Raw genomic sequence first — 13,769 nt, 5'->3', positions numbered from 1 at the left:
CACAGGAGGAGGGAGAAGCAGGCTCCACGCCGGGAGCCCGACGCAGGATTCGATCCCGGGACCCCAGGATCGCGCCCTGGACCAAAGGCAGGCACCATACCGCTGAGCCACCCAGGGATCCCCGAAGAGATTGTATTTAATTTTGTTAGACATTATGACATCATGGTTGTGTTGTATGTATATATACATTTATACATACATATATTTTTACATATATACAGTCTTTGTTAATGATGTACCACACTGAAGTACTTATGGATGAGTTTATATATTTTGGATTTGCTTTAAAATGCACCAGAAAAAAAAGGGGGGAGGGGACAAACTGACAAAATGGTGATCATTTGATGATGAATACACTGAGATTCATTATACTACCCTGTATGTGTGAAATTTTTATAATAAAATATTCTTTTAAAAATAGTCTCAAGTCAGTGATAACTACCAGTTCCTCCCCCCCCCCCGAAAGGCACTTATGGTGGGAAAGTATAGTTAGAAAAAGTATAGTTAGAAATGTTGTGTATTTGTCCCAAAGTGAAAGATGAAGGGGAAGGAACAAGAAGTAAGGTTTATGGGCCAGACCCTTTGGGTACATTCCTCCATTGAATCCCCCCAACACAACTCTGTTACAGTTAACACCCCCTTAACTGTGTGATGGAATTTAGCATGTCTCATCCTGTGACAAACTGGTATTGCATGCCTCCTGGTGGAGTATATGGGGAAGTACAAATCATCTTGAAGTGGTCCTCTTGCCAAAAAATGTTTAACTTGAATCTAATCATGAGGCAGCAGTCAAGTGCTGAACATGGATATTCAACCAGACAATAGGCCTGGACTCTTCAAAACTGTCAATATCACCAAAGACAAACATTTCTTAAAGACAAGTATATTGCTTAAAGAAGACTAAAGACATAGGACATCAAAATGCAATGGGTGAACTTCAATTGGATCCTAGATACAAAAAGGCAGAAAAAAGACACTTATGGGGACAATCAGAAATTTTCAAAATGGACAATATATAATATTTTTGAAAAATATTAAATGTAGTGACTGTGATGGAAAAAAAATAACCTTATGAAGTAAGTGGTAACCCTCTTTTCCAGACTAAGGTTCAGAGAAATAAAGGGACTTGCCCAAGAATCCAGAGCTAGCAAATGTCAGCACCCAAACAAGCCAGATATCCCTGCCTCCAAACCATAAGCTCTTGGCTAGTGGATGCTTCTTCCTCTGCATCATCCCCAGTAAGTAAGAGATAAGACTGTGATCTACATTACCTCCCAGGGTATGGTAGTAGTGAAAGGTGGTAAAGAGGCACCCCTCACTCTTGTCACCAGCAGTAATTAATTTATTCAGAATTTAATTGGTGTGTGACAATGATAAGAAAAAAACACAAGCCAGTCCCTACACTCAAGATACTTCCAGCCTAACGAAGGAGACAAATGTTAATCAAATATTGGAACCACCGAAAGGAATATATAACGAAAGAAGGTAAAAACAATGAAGAAAAGAAAGCTGATCAAAGCTGGGGATCTATGGAAGACTTCTATGAGTTGTACTTTGAAAAATGAATAAAAATTAATGATACAGACAGAGGGAAGAGTGTGAGTAAAAGGCCGATGGCAAGAGGGAACAGGACTTTACAGTAGGAAAGCCCCAAAAGCTTGCCTGGTGCAAGGTGAAAATGGAGGAAAGCAGGCAGAACAGACAACATAGGACCCCAAAGGCCATGCCAGGTATTCTTTTTTTTTTTTTTTTTAGATTTTTTGTATTTATTTATTCATGATAGATACAGATAGAGGCAGAGACAGACAGAGAGAGAAGCAGGCTCCTCACAGGGAGCCTGATGTGGAACTCAATCCCTGGACCCGGGAACATGCTCTGAGCCAAAGGCAGAGGCTCAACCACTGAGCCACCCAGGCATCCCCTTGCCAGGGATTCTGTTTGATCTTTAAAGCAATGGAAATTGATAAAACCAAAAGACAACCAACAGAATGGAAGAAGATGTGTGCAAATGACATATCAGCTAAAGGACTACTATCCAAAATCTATAAAGAACTTATCAAACTCGGGATCCCTGGGTGGCGCAGTGGTTTGGCGCCTGCCTTTGGCCCAGGGCGCGATCCTGGAGACCCGGGATCGAATCCCACGTCGGGCTCCCGGTGCGTGGAGCCTGCTTCTCCCTCTGCCTGTGTCTCTGCCTCTCTCTCTCTCTCTCTCTCTCTCTCATAAAAAAATAAAAAAATTAAAAAAAAAGAACTTATCAAACTCAACACCCAAAGAAAAAATAATCCAATCAAGAAATGGGCAGAAGACATGACAGACACTTCTCCAAAGAAGACATACAAAAGGCCAACAGAGGGGATCCCTGGGTGGCTCAGCGGTTTAGTGCCTGCCTTCGGCCCAGGGCATGATCCTGGAGTCCCCGGAGCAAGTCCCGCATCAGGATCCCTGCATGGAACCTGCTTCTCCCTCAGCCTGTGTCTCTGCCTCTTTTTCTGTGTCTCTCATGAATAAATAAATAAAATCTTTTAAAAAATGGCCAACAGACACATGAAATAAATGCTCAATATCACTCAGCATCAGGGAAATACATACCAAAACCACAATGAGATCCCATCTCACACCAGTCAGAATGGAGAAAATGAACAAATCAGGAAATGACAGATGTTGGTGAGGATGTGGAGAAAGTAGAACCCTCATACACTGTTGGAGGGAATGCAAATTGGTGCAGCCACTCTGGAAAACAGTATGTAGTTCTTCAAAAAAGTTGAAAATAGAGCTACCTGGGCAGCCCCAGTGGCTCAGCGGTTTAGCGCCACCTTCAGCCCAGGGCCTGATCCTGGAGACCTGGGAGGGAGTCCCAGGTCAGGCTCCCCGCATGGAGCCTGCTTCTCCCTCTGCCTGTGTCTCTGCCTCTGTGTGTGTGTGTGTGTGTGTGTGTGTGTGTCTCATGAATAAATAAATAAATAATCTTAAAAAGAAAAGAAGAAAATAGAGCTACCCTACTACCCAGCAATTACACTAATGGGTATTTACACCAAAGATAAAAATGTAGTGATCCAAAGGGGCATCCACACCCCAATGTTTATAGCAGCGATGTCCACAATAGCCAAACTATGGAGAGAGCCCAGATGTCCATTGACAGATGAATGGATAAAGAAGATATGGTGTATATATATATATATATATATATATATATATATATATATATATAATATATATATTATATAACACACACACACATACACACAATGGACTACTACACAACCATCAAAAAATGAAATCTTGCCCTTTGCAACAACATGGATGGAACTAGAGGATATTATGCTCAGTGAAATAAGTCAGTCAAAGAAGGACAATTACCATATGATCTCACTCATATGTGAAACTTAAGAAACAAAAAAAGAGGAAAAAATAAAAATAAAAATTTATGGCAAATAAAGATGAAATCAGAGAGGGAGACAAACTATAAGAGATTCATAATTAAAGGAAACAAACTGAGGGTCACTGCAAGGGAGAGGGGTGGGGAGATGCAGCAACTGGGTAATGGACATTAAGGAGGGCACATGATGTAATGAGAACTAGGTGTTATATAAGACTGATGAATCACTGATCTCTACTTCTGAAACCAATAATACATTATACGTGAATTAATTGAATTTAAATTTTTAAAAAGACAACAAAATCAAAAAGTAATAAAATAAAAGCGATGGAAAGTTATTATTTAAGCAGATGACAAAATCAGATTTCAGGTTAAAAGACAACAACTAGACTTCAGCTGCAATGTTGAGAGGATAGTGGAGCAGAATAGATGTTGTTAGACCAGTTAAGAGATTATAGTAGCCGGTGGTAATTTGGATTAGAGTGAGCAGTCTGCAAAGATGGAAGAGGCCAGATCTAAGGGATAATTGGAAGTATATAGGGAAATGCAAATGAAGGAGGTGTTGAAGAGTTTCTTAGGTTTCTAGATTGTGCAGTTGGATAGAGATGCCATTTTCTGAAAGAGGGAACAGTGGAAGAAGGCCAGATTTGGGAAGATACGAGTGGAATTGAGGAATTGATGTATTTCTTAGGTCTCCAAGTGGATGGGAAGAGGGAGTTGGATGTGCAAGTCTGAAGTTCAGAAGTCTAGACTGAAATGTTCATTTGGGAGTCATCAACTTATAGTTACTGAAATAAGGGTAAGATGGCCTCAGAAAGGGAGGAGTTAGAAGTTAATTCCAATTCCCTGGAATTGGATGGTTCTTAAAGAGAAGGCAGCTGAGACAGAAATACTGGAAGGTAGCTGTGGAAGGGAGAAGGTTGAGTGAGGAGCCTGAGGGAGAAGTGGTGGGCTGGAGAAAAGCTTTAGTGTCATTCTCACTACTTCTACAAGTGCTGCCTTCTGCCACCAATGGCAGAAGTGTTTCACTAGTGTTGGAGGATGGTTTCACTAGAAGTTGGAGGATGGTTGATGTTCTTCTCCACCTGGTGGGCTCTACCATTCACCCTCCAGGTAAACCTCTGGTAGCCTCCACATCTGCTGCCATTGCTTCATGGGGAAAGTTGCTCTATCGCTGGGCTTCTCTCCTGGTATCCTCCAAATAAGCAATTAACTTATTTATTAGCTAATCCCTTAGTGATGTGCAAAATTTATGGGCAATAATTATGGTATAATCATACTATGGAATACTATGTAGCAGAAGAGAGAGAGAGAAATTTCTCTGTGCACATATATGGAGAGCTCCCCAATTCATATAATATATATTTTATATATTGTACATTACATTATACATTATATACTTATACACAAATATGTATTTTTAAAAAATTTTTAGAAGATTTTATTTATTTGTTCATGAGAGGCACAGAGATAGAGGAAGAGATATAGGCAAGGGGAGAAGCAGGCTCCCTGCAGGGAGCCCGATGTGGGACTCATCCAAGGACTCTGGGATCATGCCCTGAGCTGAAGGCAGACGCTTAACTGCTGAGTCACCCAGGTGTCCCACATATATATATTTTTAAAGAAAAAAAATCAAAGCACAAGATCCTGATTCATGCTTTTATATTTTTTTCATGCTATCTTTTATATTAAGGGAAGAATATATAAATCTATATTCGAATGTGTTTGTATACACCTACACACCATGGAGAATACATGAGACACTAAAAGCAGTGACCCCATAAGGAATAAAGCAGGTTGGATTGGAGATGAGGAATAAGGATGAAAGGACAACTTTTACTGTATGACTCTTTATACTTGAAATTTTCTGACCTTTATGACTATATCACCTATTCAAAAAATTAAATCAAAAAGCCTGGAAAAATGTCATTTCCAATTTTCATGAGTTCATGTTCTATATTTTCTAATGAAACTGATTTTGGCTGGTATGATATTTTTGTAATTAATTTTTAAAGATAATTAGATTGTAGATTCACAAACAGTTAAGAGAAATAACACAGAAGGATCCAATATACTTCTCATGCATCTTCAATATTTTTAAAATGGCACATAGGAGTGATGAAACGTGATGAAAATTGCGTGTATTTTGACTGTATTAGTGTTAATATCCTGTTTGTGATGTTGTATTGCAGCTTTGCAAGATGTTTTTATTGTAGGGGAAAATTAGGTGAAAAGTATATTGGATTATGATTCTGTATGATTATGGATATATATATATAAACCTGCAAGTAGAACAGCTATAGTTGTATGTTTATCTTTCCGAGAATCAATAGATTGTTTTCCATAGCAACTATACCATTTTGGGACTGGCGAGCGCGGGCGCCGGCGGACTCGCCGCCTCTGTTCGCGAGTCTCCGCTGATGGAGGCGGAGGCGCAGCGGCCGCGGCGCGGAGCAGGAGCAGGAGCCGGAGCCAGAGCCACGCGCTAGAGGGTCAGCCCGCCCCCCGCCCCCGCGCCCCGCGCCCCGCGGGCCCCCCACTCACCGCGAGCTTGGCTGCAGGGCGCCTGCTGGCCCTGGCGCTGGCGCTGGCGCTCGTGCAGGCGGCGCTGGTCCGGTCCGCCGCCGCGGAGCCCTTACCTTCTGCCGTCACTATCAAGTCATGGGTGGAGAAGATGCAAGAAGATCTTGCCACACTGGCAAAGACAGCAAGTGGAGTCAATCAGCTTGTTGATATTTATGAAAAGTATCATGATGTGTATACTGTGGAACCAAATAATGCACGACAGCTGGTGGAAACTGCAGCCAGGGATATCGAGAAACTTCTAAGCAACAGATCTAAAGCTCTGGTGGTTCACTTTCCTTGATCGCAGGGGATAATCTTGTCTCTTCAGTGAAGAAATGGAAGAGCTAGCAGAAATGAAATGAATACTTCAGTAAAGGTCACAACAAATTTATCAGAGCTTTGCTAGATTAAAAAACATCTGTGAAGGCAAAACTCATCTCTGGTGTTAGAGCACAAGGGATGTTAGTGGATGCTAGTAATTTCTGTTTTTTCGATTTATATGCATCATATGAAAACTTCTACCCTGTTAGAATCATGATTCATACACTTTTTGTATGTATGCTATTTTCAACAGTAGGTTAAACTAGGAAAAAAGTTGCAAACACCTGTATAAAATTATAGAATTGGTCATATTATGAAAATATTGATATATTGAGGTTAAAATGTTCTTTGAAACATAGTTCTATATAGTATTCACTCTAAGAGGCTTTAGGATTATTTCACCTAAAATAAATTTTTTACAAAGTGTGTTTTTCCCCTATAATTAGCTAAAAGCCAGGAAAGAAAACGTTGTCTTCATATGATCACTTAAATGCCTCTATGTCATAAGAAATTAGCTAACTGGTTTTACATGTTTCAACACTTCTGCTTGAAAGTGGTCCTGAAGCATCTTTGTAATTAGTTTGTTAATTTTTGTCTTGCTTATTTAGGCTGTTATAGTAGAAACAACATGAGCTATTCTTTACCCCGAATTTTGTAAAAATAGAAGCAGCTTAAATTAAGCATGCCTTAAATTAGATGGCATATGAGAAAAGTCTGTAGCCTAAGGTGTGGCACATGATGTATTTTCAGTAACAGGTTCTTTTGTTTTTTTTGTGTTTTGTTTTTTCTTTTTCCTCTGTGGAGATCTTATTTCAGTCTGCTGTTGGAAATGGGTGGATTTTCTGGCTTGTTGGCAATACAAAGAAATGAACATTTGTTACTTTGAAATATGCATCATTTTATGAGAGCATTAGCCAGATGAAAAATCTGTGTTGTAGATGGCGTTTCTCAGTGTGTTGAGTATGGGCTAAATGGACATGGTATCTTAATTTCATCTGCTACTTGGTTTTACATTCTAATCCTGTGACTATGTAATATGTAAAACTGGCAAAATTATTTTAGGAACAATAAATACGTTCATTCTCTTTGAAAAAAAAAAAACTATACCATTTTGCATTCCCACCACCAACAAACAAGAGTTCCTATTTCTCCATGGCCATGCCAACACTTGTTACTTTATTGTTTGTTTTTGTTACAAGTCATCTCAGTGGATGAGAAGTGATATTATACTGTGTTTTGACTTGCATTTCCTTAATGACCAATGATGATGTCAGTCATCTTTTTATAAAATTGTTGGCCACTGCATATTTTTTTCGAGAAATGTCTATTCAAGGGTATATGTTTGTTTTTTTTTTTTTAAGATTTATTTATTCATGAGAGACACTGAGAGTGAGAGAGGCAGAGACACCAGCAAAGGGAGAAGCAGGCTCCATGCAGGGGGCCCGATGTGGGACTCCATCCTGGGACTCCAGGATCATGCCCTGAGCCCAAAGGCAGACACTCAACCGCTGAGCCACCCAGGTGTCCTGATGATTTTTTCTTTAAGATTTTATTTGTAAGTAGTCTCTGCACCCAATGTGAGGTTCAAACTCACAACCCTGAGATCAAGAGTCACAAGCTCTACTGACTGAGCCAGCCAGGTGCCCCCCAGGGGTGTATGATTTGTAATTGTATCATTAATGATATATTTTAAAACAAAGGGATTTTTAAAAGATTATATTTGTTTATTCATGATAGACACAGAGAAAGAGGCAGAGACATAGGCAGAGGGAGAAGCAGGCTCTCTGTGGGGATCCTAATGTGGGACCCAATCCCAGGACCCCAGGATCACTACCTGAGCCAAAGGCAGATGCTCAACCACTGAGCCACCCAGGCATCCCTGGGGTAGGATTTATAGCTTCTCCAGTTTAAGACCAGCAGGAGGCCTGGAAGTTAGGGTATTAGTCACAGGAATGTTGAAATGTCCCACGTCTCAAGGTCCTAAGTAAACAAAGGAAAGTGCACAGAAAGGGTATAAAATAATATAGCCTTTATTTTAAAGAAGGATGGTTGGGATCCCTGGGTGGCGCAGCGGTTTGGCGCCTGCCTTTGGCTCAGGGCGCAATCCTGGAGACCCGGGATCGAATCCCATATCGGGCTCCCGGTGCATGGAGCCTGCTTCTCCCTCTGCCTGTGTCTCTGCCTCTCTCTCTGTGTGTGTGTGTGACTATCATAAATAAATAAATTTAAAAAAATTAAAAAAAAAAGGATGGTTATCACAGGACTCTCTCAGAGAGATAGTTTGAATTGGCTCTAGGCATGGCAGTGTCTCTGGGGGAACAGCCAAGTTACAGTTAAGGCAAAGAGGTAAAGGAACATTCTAAAGAATCTGGGAATGACCAGGAATTTTATCTGCATTGGAATAAGGATTCCAGGGTGAAAGAATGGAAGGAGGAAGCATCAGATTAGAGGGAGCTACGAGTATGGGAGTTTCTAGAGCCATATCAGAAACTAGATAACATATGAAAATGTTTTGCCTTCAAAACACCTAGATATGCTGGATCAACTCTAACAAACATTTTCAGATTAGAGCTAAACTTGCAAGACAATAAGGGAATCTCCCAAGGCACACAGGTAAAGAGGAACTGAAAAGCAGGACAATAAGAGTACACTTAACACTGGTACTAGCTCAGCAACCCAAGGGTTTGGATTTTAATACTAGGAGGGGAGACCTTAGGCCCATGTAAGGCAGGGAGTTAAAATTTAGACTGTGCACAAAGTCAGGACCCTCCAAATACTAAGCATGAATGAAAAGATGGATTCAAAAGAAATCTTCCTTGATCTGGGTTCTGGGAAGGAAAAAAAAAAACCTCTCCCCCTGAGAATCTGTAACCATGAGTGTTCCTTCACATGGGCTTGATGTTCAAATTATCTGAATAGTCTGGGACCCCAAGTTGAGAAATTCACATGAAACGGGGGTCCTGTCCAGGTATTTTACTACCGAAAAAGAGGAGAAATGGGTGTTAGGATATCTAGCAGTCTGCCATTTCAGTCTATATTTTTGTTGAAGAGAAATATGATCAATACAACACCTTCGGCGATAATAAAGGACTACATTAACATAAAATTGGGGGCAAACATGGACTCGAAATACAAGATTGAGAGAGAAAAGGAATGATGTAAATTTTCTAATATCATTCCTTTGAAAATGCATGTTCTAGAGTTAAAATTCCATTTAATGGACATCTGGGGTTTAGAAGAATGAGTTAAATGACAGCACAAGGAAGCAAACAAACACACTTAAAATGAGTGTAGGACATTTCACAGGACAACAATTTCTGCAACAAGTCAATGGCATGAAAAGATTAAAAGAGATTTAAGAGAACTAAAAGTAAATTTGAACCTTGTTTGGATCCTAATTTTAATTAACCAACTATAAAAGACATTTTGAAGACAACTGAAGAGATCTAATTATTGGTTTAATGCATCACTGTGACTAAGCAATTATGGTTTTGGAGATGCATACCAGGAGTTTGAGGGAAAACAACACATGCCCAGGATTTACTTTATAATCCTTCAACAAAGGCAGCAAGCAGGAAAAAAGAAATACGGCAGTCTTGATAATGGATGACGAGTGTATGGGTGTTAATTATACTTTATATGTGTTTAAAAATTTCAAAGTCAGAACTCAAAATTATTTAGAGAACACATGAACCAAAATTCTTTTTTTTTTTACAGGTTTTATTTATTCATGAGAGAGGTAGAGATATAGGAAGAGGGAGAAGCAGGCTCCCTATGGGGAGCCTGATGTGGGACTTGATCCCAGGACTCTGGGATCACAACCTGAGCCAAAGGCAGACACTCAACCACTGAGCCACCCAGGCATCCCTGAACCAAAGTTCTTAAAGAGGAGTAGTGTAGCATGTAAATTACACTGGAAATTTCTTATCTTCCAATTGTGGAAGCCAAACTGACAGTCTACTTCTTCTTCTTCTTTTTTTTTTTAAGATTTTATTTATTTATTCATGAAAGACACAGAGGAGAGAGAGGCAGAGACACAGGCAGAGGGAGAAGCAGGCTCCATGCAGGGAGCCCGACATGGGATCCTGGGACTCCAGGATCATGCCCTGGGCCAAAGGCAGGTGCCAAACTGCTGAGCCACCTAGGGATTCCCGCTTTGTCTACTTCTATTATAAAATGTCAGATCAGTGATCACCTGGGTGGCTCAGTGGTTGAACCACTTAACAAGTGTTAAGTAACCACTTAACAAGTTTACTTAACAAGAAGATAAAAAGTAATGGCAAAACATTAGTCTTTGTATTTTTCATTCATTCATTCATCCAATATGGTTTGAGTACCTATTATGTGTCAGAGGCTGTTCAGGGCACTGAGCATATATAAGAAAATAAAACAGACAAAAAAACTACATTTTTGTGCTTTCAATTTTTTTTCCAGTTTAATTGAGATATGATTGACGTATAGCACTATGTAAGTTTAAGGGGTACAGCATAAGATACATATTGTGAAATGATTTCTACAGTAAGTTAACATCCATCATCTCATATAGATACAGCAAACAAGAAAAAAAATTGTTTCCTTCCGTATGATGAGAACTCTTAGGATCTACTTTTTTTTTATTAGATAGAAAAGAAACAGCATAAAATTTACCACCTTAACTAAGCATAAGTGTACAGTTCAGTAATGTTTAGTATATTCACATTGTTGTAAAAGAAATCTCCACAACTTTTTCATCTTGCAAATATGAACTCTATACCTACAAAACAAGATGCCTGGTAATCACCATTTTACTTTGATTCTGTGAAACTGACTACTTTAGATACCTCGTAGAAGTGGAATCATAAATTCTTTGTCATTTCGTGACTGGCTTATTTCATTTCACATAATATTCTCAAGGTTTATCCATGTTATAGCATTTCCTTCCTTTTTTAAGGCTGAATAGTTTTCTGTTGCATGTATACACCACCTTTTGTTTATTCATTCAATCATCAGTGAACATCTGGATTGCTTCCACCTCTTGACTCTTGTGAATAATGCTGTTATGAACATAGATTTACAAATATCTCTTTGATATCCTGCTTTCAATTTTGGATATATACTCTGAAGTAGTATTGCTGGATCATATGGTAGTTCCATTTCTAATTTTTTGAGAAACTGCCATAATGTTTTCCATGGTGGCTGTACCATTTTACATTCTTACCAACAGTGGACAATGGTTCCAATTTCTTCATATCCTTTCCAGCACTTTTCTTTTCCTTTCTTTCTCTTCTTTCCTCCTTCCTCCCTCCCTCCCTCCCTTCCTTTCTTTATAATCATCCTAATGGGCATGAGATGATAGCTCATTGTGGTTTTGTTTTGCATTTCTCTGATGAATAGTAATATTGAGCATCTTTTCACTTTTCATCTTCTTGGTTAGGTTTATTTCCAAGTATTTTATTCTTTTTGATGCTAAATGAGTCTCTTGATGTCCTTTTCAGATTGTTGTTAATATACAGAAACAAAACTGATTTGTATTGATTTTGAATCTTGCAGCTTTGCTGAATTCAATTGTTAGTTGTACTAGGTTGGTTTTTTTTTTTTTTGATGAATTTTGCTTTTTTTAATTTTTATTATTTTTTTTGTTGATGTATAGTTGATATGCTTTAGTTTTCTCATGGACTATTTAGGGTTTTCTATCTATAAGATCATGTCATCTAATAATAGAGATAATTTTACTGCTTCTTTTCTAATTTGGATGCCTTTTATTTCTTTTTCTTTCCTATATGCTCTGGCTAGGACTTCCAATATGGTGTTGAATACAACTGTAGAACTGGTGAGAGTGGGCATCCTTGGAAAGGCTTTCAGCCTTTCACTATTATGATGTTAGCAATGGATTTTCATGGATGGCCTATAATACGTTGAGGTCATTTTTTTCTATTTCTAGCTTGAGTGTTTTTAGAATAGAATGTAGAATATTGTCAAATGCTTTGTCTGCATCTATGATGTGTTGTTTTGCCCTTCATTTCGTCGTGGTTGTGTATTACGTTGATTGATTTTCTTATGTTGTAAGATTCTTGGATTTCTGGAATTAATCCCATGACCAAATGGTGTATAATCCTTTTATTTATCTATTTTTAAGATTTATTTATTCATGAAAGAGAGGTAGAGACATAGGCAGAGGGAGAAGCAGGCTCCATGAAGGGAGCCGAAAGCGGGACTCGATCCCGGGACTCCAGGATCACGCCCTGGGCTGAAGGCAGACACTTAACTGCTGAGCCACCCAGGCGCCCCGGTGTATAATCCTTTTAAGGTGCTGTTGAATTTGCACTGCTAATACCATGCTCATCTCTGTATTGTTTCAATTTTAGTATGTGTGCGGCCAAAGTAAGAACTCCTGAGAATTTATTTTTTAAATAAGAAATAACCTACCTCCCTTGAATTCCAAAAAGTACTTTGCATTTCAGTTACCAAATGAGTAGCCGTCTCAAAGAGCAAGAATTCTTTCCCATGCTTGAAACACTGACAAAAATTAAGACATACTTGCTAGTTCATCTCATTGTTTCCTTAGCAGAAATAGCATCATCTCCCACATGATACACTTTTTTTTTTTAAATTTATTCATGACTGACAGGGAGAGAGGCAGAGACGCAGGCAGAGGGAGAAGCAGGCTCCACGCAGGGAGCCCGACGTGGGACTCGATCCCAGGACTCCAGGATCACGCCCTGGGCCAAAGGCCGGCGCTAAACCGCTGCGCCACCCCGGGATCCCATATACCTCAATTCTAATGTCGGAGAGTGTCTGCTTCTTTGGAAGGTGCTGTGTAACAATCTGACCCACGGAAACCACGCAGATTTGTAGGTTCTAGGAAACCCTATGAAACTTGCTTGTAAACATACCCAAGTTGTTTAAAATAAATGAGCGTGAATAAGAGGCACCGGGAATTCAGGTCGACCTTTAGGGTACTTAACATACAGCCCTTCTGGTAGTAATATGGATAGTGTGCGGAGCCTAGCGGTGGATTCATTTTCCTGCCCAAGTAGAGATCCAAACATACAAGCCAGGTGCTCGGGATCATTAAGGACACCATTCTTTGGGGGGAAAAAGTTCCAGGGACCACACATTTGCCGTCAGCTAATAACAGCTACCGGGAATCCCTGTTTCTGCTTCTCATCGGACTCGCTGGGGCGGCCCAGGGTGAGGAAAAGAAAAACGTGCAGTTCACTTATTTAACAGGTGTTTACAATACCTAGGGATGTGTCAGCTTCCGGGAAGCGTCCTGCCACATGTGGCCCAGACAGCGGGCAAACGAGGAAGAGAACCTCTCCACAGGGTGCGGGTCCGAGAATGAAGCTGGAGGAGGCAACAGAACGGAAACCTCCTCAACTGAGGAAAACCCAGCACCTGCCACCTAGAGCGAGGCTCGGCGGCTGCTCGCGTTCTGCGCCTGCGCCCTGAGCGGCCCTTCGGCGCCCGGGACCGCGCATGCGCCCGGGGCTGCACGGCCGCCTCCCCCCCCTCCCCCACCGCC

Source organism: Nyctereutes procyonoides, unplaced genomic scaffold (genome assembly GCF_905146905.1).
Source record: "Nyctereutes procyonoides isolate TBG_1078 unplaced genomic scaffold, NYPRO_anot_genome, whole genome shotgun sequence".
In the NCBI taxonomy this organism is placed as follows: Eukaryota; Metazoa; Chordata; class Mammalia; order Carnivora; family Canidae; genus Nyctereutes; species Nyctereutes procyonoides.
Note: the sequence above shows the minus strand (reverse complement) of the source record.